We start from the raw sequence: 15899 nt of genomic DNA, 5'->3' as shown, positions 1-15899 counted from the left end.
AAAAGATGAACAACAGAAGGTTCAGTCAATGTGATTCAAAGCCTAGTTTGTCAAAAAGGCGAAAGGTTAAAGTGTAGAATTGTGAGAGCTTAGAGGAGAGGTGACAGTAATTTAAAAATAAAGCTATAAAAATCTCCAGACAAAGAGTGTGTGCATACATAATTTCAAACACTTAACAGGCAACGTAAAAGTAAAACAGGACTGTACTATAATGTTCATTAAAAAATATAGACTATCCTCCATATTGTAAGTCCCAAGAAACCCTAAATATTATCCACAAGTTTCAGATTTCAGGTGGTATTTTTATTTTACTATAACCATAGAATATTCCTCTATAAGGACTACTTCTGCACACATTTGGGAAATGAGCTGGTCTTGAAATAAAACACTATCTTTATACATTTTGGTAAGGCAGTCACAACCTTGCAGACTATATTCAACATCTGAAGGTGACCGGGCATCCACAATTGTAAGCAACTTTATGATTTTCGAAAAATACCTACAGATTGTGTTAGCGGCATTTTATTTTATTTTATTTTATTTTATTTTTTTGTCCTCTAGTACAAGATTTTTTTTTTATTATTATACTTTAAGTTCTAGGGTACATGTGCATAACGTGTAGGTTTGTTACATATGTATACTTGTGCCATGTTGGTGTGCTGCAACCATCAACTTGTCAGCCCCCATCAACTCATCATTTACATCAAGTATAACTCCCAGTGCCATCCCTCCCCCCTCCCCCCTGCCCATAATAGGTCCTGGTGTGTGATGTTCCCCTTCCAGAGTCCAAGTGATCACATTGTTGAATTCCCACCTATCAGTGAGAACATGTGGTGTTTGGTTTTCTGTTCTTGTGATAGTTTGCTGAGAATGATGGTTTCCAGCTGCATCCATGTCCCTACAAAGGACACAAACTCATCCTTTTTTATGGCTGCATAGTATTCCATGGTGTACATGTGCCACATTTTCTTAATCCAGTCTGTCATTGATGGACATTTGGGTTGGTTCCAAGTCTTTGCTATTGTGAATAGTGCCCCAATAAGCATATATGTGCATGTGTCTTTATAGCAGCATGATTTACAATCCTTTGAGTATATACCCAGTAATGGGATGGCTTGGTCAAATGGTATTTCTAGTTCTAGATCCTTGAGGAATCACCACACTGTCTTCCACAATGGTTGAACTAGTTTGCAGTCCCACCAACAGTGTAAAAGTGTTTCTATTTCTCCACATCCTCTCCAGCACCTGTTGTTTCCTGACTTTTAATGATCGCCATTCTAACTGGTGTGAGATGGTATCTCATTGTGGTTTTGATTTGTATTTCTCTGATGGCCAGTGACGATGAGCATTTTTTCATGTGCCTGTTGGCTGTATGCATGTCTTCTTTTGAGAAACGTCTGTTCATATCCTTTGCCCACTTTTTGATGGGGCTGTATTTTTTTTTCTTGTAAATTTGTTTGAGTGTTTTATAGGTTCTAGATATTAGCCCTTTATCAGATGAGTAGATTTGCAAAAATTTTCTCCCATTGTGTAGGTTGCCTGTTCACTCTGATGGTAGTTTCTTTTGCTGTGCAGAAGCTCTTTCGTTTAATTAGATCCCATTTGTCAATTTTAGCTTTTGTTGCCATTGCTTTTGGTGTTTTAGACATGAAGTCCTTGCCCATGCCTATGTCCTGCATTCCTTTGGAGGGGAAGATGTGCTCTGGTTTTTTGAATTTCCAGCTTTTCTGCCCTGCTTTTTCCCCATCTTTGTGGTTTTATCTGCCTTTGGTCTTTCATATTGGTGACATACTGATGGGGTTTTGGTGTGGGTGTTCTTTCTGTTTGTCAATTTTCCTTTTAATAGTCAGGACCGTCAGCTGTAGGTCTGTTGGAGATTGCTTGAGGTCCACTCCAGACCCTGTTTGCCTGGGTATCAGCAGCGGAGGCTGCAGAAGATAGAATATTGCTGAACAGCGAGTGCTGCTGTCTGATTCTTGCTCTGGAAGCTTCATCTTAGAGGTGTACCCTGCCGTGTGAGGTGTGAGGTGTCAGTCTGCACCTAGTAGGGGATGTCTCCCAGTTAGGCTACTCAGGGGTCAGGGACTGACTTGAGCAGGCAGTCAGTCCATTCTCAGATCTCAACCTCTGTGCTGGGAGATCCACTGCTCTCTTCAAAGCTGTCAGACAGGGTCATTAACATCTGCAGAGGTTTCTGCTGCTTTTTGTTTAGCTTTGCCCTGTCCCCAAAGGTGGAGTCTACAGAGACAGGTAGGCCTCCTTGAGCTGCGGTGGGCTTCACCCAGTTTGCGCTTCCCGGAGGCTTTGCTTACCTACTTAAGCCTCAGCAATGGCGGGTGCCCCTCCCCCAGCCTCGCTGCTGCCTTGCAGTTAGATCTCAGACTGCTGTGCTAGCAATGAGGGAGGCTCCGTGGTTGTCGGACCCTCCCAGCCAGGTGTGGGATATAATCTCCTGGTGTGCCGTTTGTTAAGACCCTTGGTAAAGCACAGTATTAGGGTGGGAGTTACCCGATTTTCAAGGTGTTGTGTGTCTCAGTTTCCCTTGGCTAGGAAAACGGATTCCCTTCCCCCTTGTGCTTCCAAGGTGAGGCAATGCCTCACCCTGCTTCAGCTCTCACTGGTCGGGCTGCACCAGCTGACCAGCACCGATTGGCACTCCCCAGTGAGATGAACCCGGTACCTCAGTTGAAAATGCAGAAATCACCCATCTTCTGTGTCACTCGCACTGGAAGCTGGAGGCTGGAGCTCTTCCTATTTGGCCATCTTCGACCCCGTTTCCATTAGCAGCATTTTAAACTATGTTTAAATAATTTCCAATCAGTTAGACTTGTGTGATTTTGTTAACATGATATGTGAAAAAGAATAGATTGACCCAAATAAACTATGGCAATGAAGTTCATTTGGTGTAGGAGAAAGAGCCCAGTTTGAATCCCAATGCTCCTCAATAGCTGTTAGGCCGTGTAACCTCTCTAAGTCTCAGTTCCTTAATCCACACTGAGGTCAGTGTTGCTGTAAAGATTCAATGCAATAGTGTCTATCAAAACCACAACAGATTTTGCATGTAAATGATGATCAGTAAATATTTATTCAATACCCCATTTATTGTCCATGCATGTTAAGGTTTCAGTTAATATTTTGGAATTAGAGATATCATAAGCTGATCACATATTTCACTTTTTCCTATACTTGTTTACTCCTTTGGAGAAAGACGGATTTGATTAGTCAAATTCCATAAGATCCTTCCTTTCAGCATCAGTCTGGGCTCACTTGTATTAGTAGTAGGTACATATGGGGAGGAACAAGCAGGAAGGAAAAGAGAAAAAAAATCACAAATTCAACATTTTAAGAAGCAAACTTTATTTTGCAGGATAAAAGATATCAGATACAACAGAGTATGAAATAATTCATTTTAAAACAGCTATTGTAATCTTATTTTATCTACTACCTCTTATTAAAAGTAATAATTTTGGAAAAAACTCATGTTTACACTAGAAAATTAATAATGTATAAGAAAATTAAAGTAGCCCATCATAATACTATTCAAACATACTTATTACATTGTTTATATTTTCATGACTATTTTAATGAATATACAAAACTGGGATCATATGACTTACACAAATTTGTTTCATGCACTTAGCACATAATTTTTTTGTGTATACATTTTTGTTTCACAATGTTTCAATTTTGAATGACCACATAATATGAAAGTTGAACATAAGTTTTCACCCTTCATATAATAATAATTTGTATTTGTTTATACATTTTTGTCCATGGATCTAGTTCCTTCGGCTAGTTCCTATTTGTAGAACCTATGGGTCAAAGCTATTAAGTTTTTAGGCATCATGATACATAATCCCAATATTGCCTTCCAGAAAATATGGTGACCATTTATACCCGCACCAATAGTTTGAAAGACTTAAGTTTCATTGCAACTTGACTAATATTTGCTTCAAAAAATCTTGGCTAATTTGTGAGTGAAAAAGTTGTCTCAATTGTTTTCATTTGCAGTTTTATTGATCACTAGTGAGGTAGAACATGCTTCCAAGCACTGACAAAGTATTTCTCTGTGATAAACCTATTCAAGGCCTTTGTCCATTTTTATAGGGTTGCTTTCCTTATCAAAGTGTAAGAGCTTTTTAAATGTTACTATATAACTTTTAACTTTTGATACTCTGCTTGTTTGCATTTTTTTGTTTTCTATTGAGAATGTAGTTTATGTTGTTTCTATGTACTAAACAAAATGTTATGTAGTCAAACTATTGTACTTTGCTATCTTTCATTATATTAACCTCCTAACCCCCACACCCCCACCCCTTTTCTTTTTTTTTTTTTTTTTTTTTTTTTTGAGATGGAGTCTTGCTCTGTCTCCCAGGCTGGTGTGCAGTGGCATGATCTCGGTTTACTGCAACTTCCGCCTCCCAGGTTCAGGTGATTCTCCCGCCTCAGCCTCCCAGGTAGCTGGGACTACAGACGCACACCACCTCACCCAGCTAATTTTTGTATTTTTAGTAGAGACAGTGTTTTACCATGTTGGCCAGGATGGTCTTGATCTCTTGACCTTATGATCTGCCCACCTTGGCCTCCCAAAGTGCTGGGGTTACAGGCATAAGTCACTGTGCCCAACCCTCCTTCCCCTTTTAAAAGAAGTGCTGTTGCTTCCTGTTCACCAAAGGCAGAAATCAGAAGATATTTCAGGATTACATAAATGATGAAGGAAATGTCATTACTCATAGAGGAATATCTACACGGCACTCTAAGATTGAAGCTGGGATACGAACCAAGTCTGTATCCTCTGCGCGCTCAGTGTGGAGGAATGTTCTACATGGAAAAGCTTTCACTTCCTATTTTCCTTTCACGATTCTACAGGAAGGACTTTTGGTTCCCCTGGCAGGCACATTCACGTGCTCCTTCGGATTGCGACACCAGTGATATTTCACTGAACATGCTTGTTCTTAGATTAGAAAATTCCTGGAGTCGTCGCATATCCAGCGTCAGGAGGTGAAACTATCCAGAGGAGAAAACAAAACAAATTGTAAGTATGCCAGAGAATCTGTGATATAAATTATCAATTATTTTGTCTTAATAAAAATCTTATTTTAAACAAGTAAATGGTTACTTAATGGTAATATATACAAAGTTTAACTTTTTAAACAAGAATTTATTTCCGTATATGGTTTGATTTATGTTTTGCCCTAATCATTTAGTCAATTACTCTACCAATATTTTCAAATAATTATTTTCTCCTGTGGGATGTGCATGTGTGTGTTTATTCCATGTATCTTTTATTATGTATTATTTTCTTATGTATTTTTGGTTCCTTCCTAGGCCATATACTATTTTTATTCATTTTTTTAAATTCTTTCATCAGTATTATGATATTTTAGCCTTAACCATTTTTTTTTAAAATTTCTGGTGAATACAGCATGCGTTCTTTATTTCTCTTCTTTTACCTAATTTTCTTAGGTCCTAATAGCCACAAGGACTTCATCTCATAAGACATACTATCAATCATTCCCACACCTTCCCTACTTTGTATTTTCTGGGAATTTTAATCTCCAAATGGTGTCTAAAGGTGTGTGAAGGGGAGAATATTAGTTTAATCACCTCAAAATTAGCACCAATACAGAAGAGGAAAGCTGCCTAACTTCCCCTGGTGATCTCTCTAGCCAACTGTCACACTGTGGGAGAATTACCCAGCAACTTGCTTTTTTATTCCCATCTGCCTGACTGCTTTGTTTCAGAAGGTAAATGACTGGATCCATCACCAGCCTTTTTCTAAACCTGATTATTTCAATCTTAGAGTTTTTCTTATAAATTCCTCCAGACACTACCTGTCATCTGTCTAGCAGAGAGTTATTAGTGGTCTTAATAGGAATTTTACTACAGAGTTTAGAGAATTGAATGAGGGACTTCTAACCAATCTGGTGGCATTTTATCTCCAAGTCCCACTGCTTCTTAAGATTATAATGTTTACGTAGCACAAATATTGAAAGAAGTCACATCTTAACAATTTGTCTTTTCAACACGCTGAGGATAAACGTGCCTTAATTTGGAAATGGCCTTTACAACTTACTGTCTATACAGAAGTGGCCCCCAAAGATGGTTACAGAATTGGCACCGGCTCTTGTTAGTCACCAACCAGGTGACTTGTAAGGAATCCTGGTGAAGGTGTTTTCTATTGAGAAAATTATAAAATAACTTATTTCTCTTCTAATGGCATTTTGAGTTATTGGTCTTCATATAAAACTATAAAATCTTTCTGTTAATATCGAAAACAACATAGTGTAAGAGGAAGGTTAGAAGCAGGGGAGAGAATGGTACTCCCCTAGTGAAAGTGGTAATAGAATCTCAATTGAGGTTCTGTGTCAAACTGCGCATGACCCTTGGCAATAGGTGTGGAATGTACGAGGTGTTTAATTTTCTTTTCTTTTTGAGATGGAGTCTTATTCTGTCGCCCAGGCTGGAGTGTGGTGGCGCGATCTCGGCTCACTGCAAGCTCCGCCTCCCGGTTTCACGCCATTCTCCTGCCTCAGCCTCCGGGAGTAACTGGGACTACAGGCGCCGCCACCGTGCCGGCTGATGTTTTTGTATTTTTAGTAGAGACAGGGTTTCACTGGTTAGCCAGGATGGTCTCGATCTCCTGACCTCGTGATCCGACCGCCTCGGCCTCCAAAGGGCTGGGATTACAGGTGTGAGCCACAGCGCCCGGCCGAGGTGTTTAATTTTCACTGTACAAAATTAAAACCGTTAAAATATGTGTTTTTAGCCTCTGTTATTTGTGCAGCATAAAGACTGAAATCTATTGAAATAGAAAGGTCTTATTAAGTAATCAGAGTGCATTGTTAGTGGCTCATTAATCTAAAAGTGAAACTGAGGATCATTAAGTATAATATAATCATGTTTTAAATATACTTGAATTTTATATATACATGTGCTACAATTCACTAGGCTTCTGTTGTGGGAATGAGACTTGTTCTTTGGAGTTACGTGTTGGCTTTCTTACAGACATAATACCTGGGATCCTTTGTTTTTAAGTTTTTATTTTAATAAAGTGGATTAGAAATTCCAGTTTCTCAAAGCAATCTGAAAATAAACTTACTTTTTGTGTGATCCAAACATCAATAGTTGATTTGTGCATACCTAATTGTTCAGCTTCTTTTTTTTTAAATTGACTCAACTTGATGTGTCTTTCCAAAGCATTCAGTCAGTTTTCCTAGACTTTCTAGTAATTTTCCATATATTATGGTTCTTTTCAATGGAGTCACTAAATAGGAAGAAAGCATTAAATAAATATGCATGCATTCATTTCACGTAAATAAATCACAATGTTATTATATATTTATATATAATATTATATAAACGCCTGAAAGACGCATTGTTTAGGTAACTAAAACAGACATGTGTGTTATTCAGAGGATTCAAACTGTGGACTATGATGTTTCAAAAAGCTACTCTTTCACTTCAAGAACAAAGCATCTGGGTACACAAAAACAAACAAAAGCATCAAGCCACATGTTCACAAACAGAGAACAAGAAACTAATAGTGTAAGTGTGAACATGCTGGTGGTTTTTCTGTATTTTCTCATTTCATATCCTTACGATGACTTTGTAAGGATATGCTCAAGATTAATCCATTTATCTTTGAAACTTTTAATTATGTAGTTTTCTTTCCATTTCCTGCACCCCCACACTCGCATCTCAACCCCTCAGTGGCAGCTCTAAGAAACTTCAAAATAATGTGTCTGGCTAAAAGCTGAATGATGTCTGTTAAAAGCCTATGCTAGTTAATAAGAATAATAAAAGAATACAAATTTAACCACTGACCTCTTTCAATCGTGAAATGGCTTTTCAGGCTACAATGCCATGAATATTTTCCAAACAGAAGTCAAATAAGTTGCAGGTAACAGAGTACATTTAAAACATTACACCTTGCAGCCTTGTATTTTTTCTTCGCATAATATTATGAGCAATAGACATATCTGAAAGAATCATTATAGAAATAGCCTCAATTTTTATTTTTTTCACTTTTTCTGTCTTCATTTCATATGATAACCTTCTCAGAAAACTTCAGCTCCATCTACGCACTCAGTGTGCCCATATACTATGGAGCCATATGAAGAAGTCTCAAACTATTCTGCTTGATTTTAGATACAATTTCTAATAAATCACTATCCAGTAGTTTATGTTTTGTGTTCTTTAGACAAAAATATTCAAATGTTATTCATTCCATTTAAAAGTATTTACTCCAGCCCACCAGCTTTTTTCTTTATCACCAAGGAAATCAGATTCTTTTTCTGTCCACAAGTTATTGTGACTAAAAAGAATTTCAGTACTTTAGACAGCACCTTTCCAATTTTGAGTCCTGTCAGACCCTGTGCAGACATTAGCAGGTTGACAATCCTATTTCCTGCGTGACTTTATTCTTTCATGTGTGCAGTCTGTTTACCTAGTTTGTTTTGAAAACAGAATAACTTTAAATCTCCATGGCCTCATGAGCTTCTGTGCCACATAATTCTATTTATAGCAAACCAGATATTTCCATGTAACTTCATAGTCTATGAAATGTTTTCTTCATAGCCAAGTAAACTCAACACATTCACTTTTGAGATAATATCTAAAAAGAAAATCTTATCTGCCTCAGACTAAAGGAATGGGTTTCATTTAAATGTTTCCTGTTTTCAGTACATTGCCTGAACTATTCTTACAAAACTATTATTTTTAACACAAAGTCTGACTCAGTTATAAATGAAACTGTTACAACTGAATTTTAGGTCTAGTTACAAAAATATGTAACAAAGTTGAACTACTGAAAAAACAGGGTGATACCATTCTTAGTTGGAAGATTGAAGTGTCTTCACATTGGATTATAGGACTTCTGCCATTGAACCAATGAGTTAGTTTAAGACACTGTTCAAATGATTGACAAAATGAAGAAACTGAAGAAACTGATTTTTTTTTAATCAGGTGTAGCACTAAATAAGTTGCAATAATGGTCACAAATATCCATCTATCTTTATATTTTAAATATTACACCCCAAACCATCTACAAAGTTGAAGAGCATGACAGCAGAATGCCAGAATGCTTAGGATAAGAACATTTCCAAAATGTGTACAATTTCCACAGAAGCACCTAGCATCAGTTTTTGCACATGATAAGATGCACACAATGCAATTACTCTGAGGTCAATTATGAAGAATACATTTTTGAATATATTTTTGCCCAATAGATTGATGTACTTTTAAATCAAACTGGAACTGAAATGTTTTACACAATATACCCTTTATTCTATTCAGTGCTTTCATCTTTAAGGCCTATATTTTCTGGTATTAATAGCTCCACTCTTCTAATTTAGTTTGCAATTGCCTCTTTATTTTCAGTCTCCCTTGATTCATTTGTTTTAAGCTTGTTTCTTGAAAATCGCAAATATGTTTTTGAATTCTAATGTAAGAATTTGATTTGTTCATATTTAATGTCCCATATAATTGATTTATTTTATACACAATCATTATTTATTTATATTGTTATTTCCTCTTTACTTATTATCCTTATTGTTGTTATTTTGAGACAGAGTTTCACTCTGCCACCCGGGCTGGATTGCAGTAGCACAATCACAACTTCCTGCAACTTGGACCTCCTGGGCTCAAGCAATCCTCCCACCTCAGCCGTCTGAGTAGCTGAGACTATAGTCTCGCACCACCACACCCAGCTAATTTTTTTGTGTGTGGAGATGGAGTTTCACTATGTTGCCCAGGCTGGTCTTGAACTCCTGGGCTCCAGCAATCCTCCCCCACTGGCCTGCCAAGTGCTGGGGTTACAGGCATGAGCCACTATGCCCTGCTCTTTCTTTATTTTTGTTGATTTGATAAAGAAAACCCACTACAAATGTCTACTCAATTTATTGATAATTTCACTTTCTATCTTCTCATGCAGAGCTTCAACTATAATATGAAAATAAAAACCATTTTCTCTACTAAGACCCACAGTCCTCCCACCCACCTGAATTCGATGACGACTTTGCAATACATAGATTTCCATCATGTCTTTCTTGATGTCCCCATGGTAGTGGTAGACTTTCCCTGGTTCACCTCACATCTCCTATCCCTGTGTTTGCTAAGATACGTAAAATTCTCCTTTATTTCCTGCATTTCATCTCCTAGCTCCCTTACACTCAGGCGAGGCCACCAAACAGTCCTTAGCCAATAAAATGCAAGAAGTCATGTTGGGTTTTTCTAGACTGAGGCAGTGAAAAGTCTTTGTGAAATTCTGGAACCTCCATCTTCCTCTCCCAGAAAATCAAGGATCAAGGAGAAGCACTTGTCTTAAGATGGTACAGCCACAACATGTAAGCAGCTTGAAATTTGAGTGGACTTATGGAGGTCGGCTGTTTGGGAGATTTGCCCAACATAAAGAGGATTTGTATGAGCAAGTGAGAAGTGAGCTTTTAGTGTAGAAAGTCACAGAAATCTGGGGTCTAAGAGTTACCAAAATATAGTTTATTCTATCCTTCCCTTCCAAAAGTCCTAGTTACCATTTGCATTATATATTCTCATCAATATCCATGCGACAATGTTAACTGTATTTCCTTTCTGCATTTATCTTCCCCATATCTTGAGCTCTTTATAATGGTCTATTTGGTGATTGGTTAATATCTTTTCTCAATTCTTTTTCTCATGGGGTAAATGCATGATATGCATTCTAAACTCTCTTTTATATTTTATTTAGGCATATACTAGCTCAGCTTGATAGCTTGATCTATAATTCTTTTTTTTTTTTTTCCGGAGTCATGCTGTGTCATCCAGGCTGGAGTGCAGTGGCGCGATCTCAGCTCACTACTGCAACCTCCGCCTCCTGGGTTCAAGCGATTCTCCTTCCTAAGCCTCCTGAGTAGCTGGGATTATGGGTGCCCACCACCACACCTGGCTAATGTTGGTGTTTTTAGTAGAAATGGGGTTTCGCCAAGTTGGCCAGGCTGGTCTCAAACTCCTGACCTCAGGTGATCTGCCTGCCTCGGCCTCCCAAAGTGCTGGGATTACAGGCATGAGTCACCGCCCCTTGGTTTTTGATCTATAATCCTTGAGTTGCAGTTATTTGTGTCATTCACTTATAGATATTATCCTACTGTCTTCTGGCCGACATTCTTGCAGAGACATATGTCAGGCCAGTTTCACGTTTTCTACTTCGGTGTAACAGGTGAGTTTAATCTTGAAGCTTATTTGGTTTCCACTTGATATTTAGCATTGGAGACCTTTATGGAGAATATATGTGCATGTTTTGTTATTGACCCAGCCTGGAATTCAGTGTGGCCTCTGAAATTTCAGGTTCAGGTTCTTCAACTCTAGAGACATTCCTTCTATAATATTTGTGGCAGATAGCTTCTAAGATGGTTGCCAATAATCTCCACCTCCTAGTATTCCCACTCCTGTGGAGTCCCCTCAAATGTTATACCGAGATTGAAGTGTTGCAGGAGGCAGTAGAAGAGATGGCAAGTCACTCCCAAGGTTCAGGTATGAGACTTTGGCTTCTATCTTGAGCATTCTTGCTCACTCACTTTCACTCTCTTTCTTAAATCACTTGCTCTGGGGACACCCCTGCTATGGGCTGTTTTGTTTCAAACAACCCATATGGTAAGTCTTTTCCCAGCAGCCACATGAGTTAGCTGAAAGCGGATGTGTTAGCAACAGTCAAGTTTAGAGATCACAGTGTCAGCTGAGAGTTTGACTGCAATCCCACGTGAGACCCTGAGCCAGAAACACGCCACTAACCCTCTCTGGGATTCCTAACCCATCTAAACTACGAGATAATATCAGTATAGTGTTTTAGGCCACTTTGTTTTAGGATAATTTGTTACAGAGATAGATATTTAATGTAATATTATTCATATATTTATTCCCCTTCGGCTATTTGTTTTTTTTTCTTCTAGAAGTTCTGTTAATCACCTGCTTGACTTCTTAAATATATCCTCCCAAAGGTATTTTCATTCCCCTCATGATTTTCATCTCCATAATATTTTCATTCTGGACTTTAAAATATTTTTATACCTGATCTTCCAGTCAAATAATTCAAGCTTCAAAGGTGATTGACCTCTCTTGCTATTTACCTACTGAACTGATTAATTGGAATATTATGATTTTAATTCCTGTGGCTCATTATTAATAGTTAAGAAGTAGTCTGTTTCTAGGGAAAGTAGAACACCTCGGGGAGTTCTACTTTCCCTAGACACGAGACAAGGAAGACTCAACTGGGGTGTTCAACTTCTTCTTTGGCTTTTGAGAGTCAGATCAATAATGTGAGACCAATGGAGATCTTCCTATGGATCTCCACAGATCTCGGAAATCAGATTCCAGGTCATTCTCAGGTTACCCTGCTTTTCAGTCTTTGTCCCCAAACTAAGATACTACTGTCTAGGGTCTTAAATAGCCAACAGGTAAGAGTCCCCTCACCCCTTCTCTGTGTCAGAGCCCCAGAAGAACCCAAGCCTGCACTTTCTCTATTTCATGTAGAGCACAATGCTTTTTAGCCCAGTAGACACAAAAAGCTTGGAGTTAGAAATGGGCAGAAAAGAAGTCACTGTAGATTATCATTTGCATAGTCAAATTTCAGAGAAAAAATGTATTTTACTATTAAATCTTCAGTCTTAGAAAGTTATGGCCAGGCGCGATGGCTCATGCCTGTAATCCCAGCACTTTGGGAGACTGAGGTGGGCAGATCACGACGTCAGAGATTGAGACCATCCTGGCCAACATGGTGAAACCCCGTGTCTACTAAAAATACAAAAACTAGCCGGGCGCGGTGGCGGGCACCTGTAGTCCCAGCTGCTCGGGAGGCTGAGGCAAGAGAATGGCGTGAACCCGGGAGGTAGAGCTGGCAGTGAGCTGAGATTGTGCCACTGCGCTCCAGCCTGCGTGACAGAGCGAGGCTCCACCTAAAAAAAAAAAAAAAAAGAAAGTTATAATATATGTAAAATATTGTTCAATAAAAGACACTAGTGTATTGAGATCATACAGTCACTTCCTGGAAATAAAACAGGCTATTTCCTGCTGAAAGTAACTGAGTTAAGGAGACTGGAATCAGAATTTTAATGGTTTTTCAAAACCTGTAATATATGTGTGGTAAATATATTCTTGCATTTTAAATGATATGGAATCATACTCAATCTGGGAACTTTTCATCTCAATAAGATCTTTTAGCTGTTTTTAAAAATTAAGTACTACAGTACATTAGGCATAACATGAGATATTTACAAAAATTATCTTCAATTCTTCAAAATCCTAACATTTGAGTTATAATTGTTCCCATTTAGAGATTTGGAGAATGAGAAGCTATTGGTTAAATATATGTGTTCTAAATACAAAATAACAGGTTATTTAACTTTCTCAGTCCTGGTTTTTTCATACTTAGATGAAGTTGAGAATCATGTCTATTTCTAGGATTGTGGTGAAATTTCAAAGCGGGGGCTCAGGAAATCAAAGTTGCCCTGAGTGTTAAAGAGAAGTATTATTTTGAAGCAGAGAATAGACATGAATTGATTTTTAGTTGTGAGGTGAGCGTGCTGGGGAGCATAGGGTGAGGGGTATGGTTTGCGTTAAGGCAGTATGTCCAGTGTCCTTTGGAACGCTCTTCTTCAAAAGCTTGAGAGAAATAAGAGGAGGCTTCTAATGCCTCAGAAATAAGGTCTACATTGCTATATTCACATGCATATTTTAGCCACCCTGAGTATAAAAGTCCTCCAAAATCAAGATGATGAAGCAGTGTTTTGCTCCAAAGCACCCTGTTTCTTCTAATCACTTAAAATCCAGCTCAAGAATCTGCCAAATCCTGAATAATTATGTGAGAGATCTAATCTTTCTCCCATGTTGTTATAAATCACAGAAAACAATGTTCAGCTTCAGGCCCACAGAGTTTCAAGTGCAAAGTACACAAAGAGCATTTCAACAGTCACATACCACCAAATAAAAGTATGACCAAAACGGTACTCAAACGTGTGAATAAAGGAAAATAAACCAGGATGTCTGTAGACACAGAGGTCTTACAAATCGGGAGCTCTCACAGGTGACTGCTTGGCCCACTTCTAAAGCCACCCTAGCAGAAACAAAGGTGCCAGACCCCTTGCTGCTACAGAACTCCTTTCATCTGCCACTGGGCAAACATAATAATAATAACAGTAATAATAATCATAATAAATAAGTTGCCTCTAGCTACAAATATCTTAACTATTTCTCTTTGAGAGAGGCAGTCATACCTTTATAAGGGTGACAAGGTGATCGATTGGTCTTTGTGGGGAAGTTGGAAAACTTCCAGACAGCAAAGTGCTCACATATTAAATTCAGTGGCAGGGGACAGTTGAGGAAGGCAGAATTATTTCTCCATGAAAAAACATAGATGACACTAATATGTCATTTTGAAGGTGCTGACGTCTAAGTAAATCCAAGCTGCTACAGGTCAGAAGTCATGAGAAATTCCTCTTAGCTGTGACAGTCCAAAACGATACCCAGAAAAGTATGAGGCCAATGTTCAAGGAGAGGAAAATTTTTATCTGAAGGCTTAGAATCAGCTTGTGCTTTTGGAAATTCTTGGCCTCGCCATTTCTGATATTTTCTACTCTGCCCTTTTTTCTTTGGCCCTACTTATCGATAATATTCCAGTGTCATATTTTTTACTATTTATTTTCAATATAGAGTTTTTCTAAAAGTGATTTTTGAGTCCATAAAAAGAGAATGCCTTTACATTTGCAATGAAAAACAGTAAGTCGAGTAAATAATTATTATGTCTTCATGATTGAGTCTTCGCTCTACTGAAAACTCTTCACGTATTTTCTACAGGCAGAAATTGAGAAGTGACTATGTAGTACGCTATTGAGAAGTGACTATGTAGTACGCTATTCAGACCTTCTTTAAATATTGTTATTCAAAAATGTAAAGCTAAAACAATTTGACTAATTAATGTCCTTTAAAAAACCTGCTTCTGTGGGACATTTCCTCCAGGCTTCTTGGGGAGTCATTTAAACAGGCTCACCAAAGACTTCACTGTCTGGAGAATCATTCAGGCAGAAAAAGAGGGAAGTGATTCAGGTATTGTAAAAATGTTTCCTCTTCCTCAGTGCCTTTTAGATTTTTGTTAAATTTTGTGTTCCGAATTCTTTTAGACCCTCTGAGCTCTCAAATGTTCACGACAGTACAAATCTTTTCCTTAACCATTGATTCACAAGGGCAGTGATTCCAGGTTTTTACATGTTTGGAGGGGAAGGGTGGTGGTGTCTGTGTGTGTCTATTCTTAGTCGATTTAGTAGTAAAGATGAGTTGAAAAGTTGATTTCATAGAAACTATTGAGTACTTGCTATATCTTATATTGCTTTATGTGCTTTACATATAGATATTAATTTGGTCTCCATTGCACTGGGTGAGGAAGGTAACGTGATCTCCATTTTAGAAACGTGGAAAGTGAGGCACTAAAAGGTTGAATAAATTTTCCTAAATTAGGAACTAATAAGTGATATAGCTGGGAATTGAACCCAGAGCAGTTGGCTCCAGAGTTCACTCTTTTCACTACCTGGCTGTTGAGCCTTAAAACATTTACACTGTATTCTTTTGGACTCCTTCAATGAGACATGATTGCTAATTCAGGAGCTGTCTCTACATTACATTGGTTTCCTGATTTATCATACAGATGGGGGTGAATGCTTGCTCATCATGAATGCTGAATCGGCTTGGTTCCTTTAACCTAAAAAGGGTTGTCTTTATCCTGAAAAGAGAAGATTTATTTTAAGATAAAAATTTTCAAACAGAAAAAGAATTGAAACTTAGCACTTATTATTATTATTATTATTATTATTTTGAGATAGAGTCTTGTTCTGTCGCCCAGGCTGGAGTGCAGTGGCACGATCTTGGCTCACTGCAAG

This window comes from Theropithecus gelada, chromosome 5 (genome assembly GCF_003255815.1).
Source record: "Theropithecus gelada isolate Dixy chromosome 5, Tgel_1.0, whole genome shotgun sequence".
Classification (NCBI taxonomy): Eukaryota; Metazoa; Chordata; class Mammalia; order Primates; family Cercopithecidae; genus Theropithecus; species Theropithecus gelada.
This window is presented reverse-complemented; position numbering follows the sequence as displayed.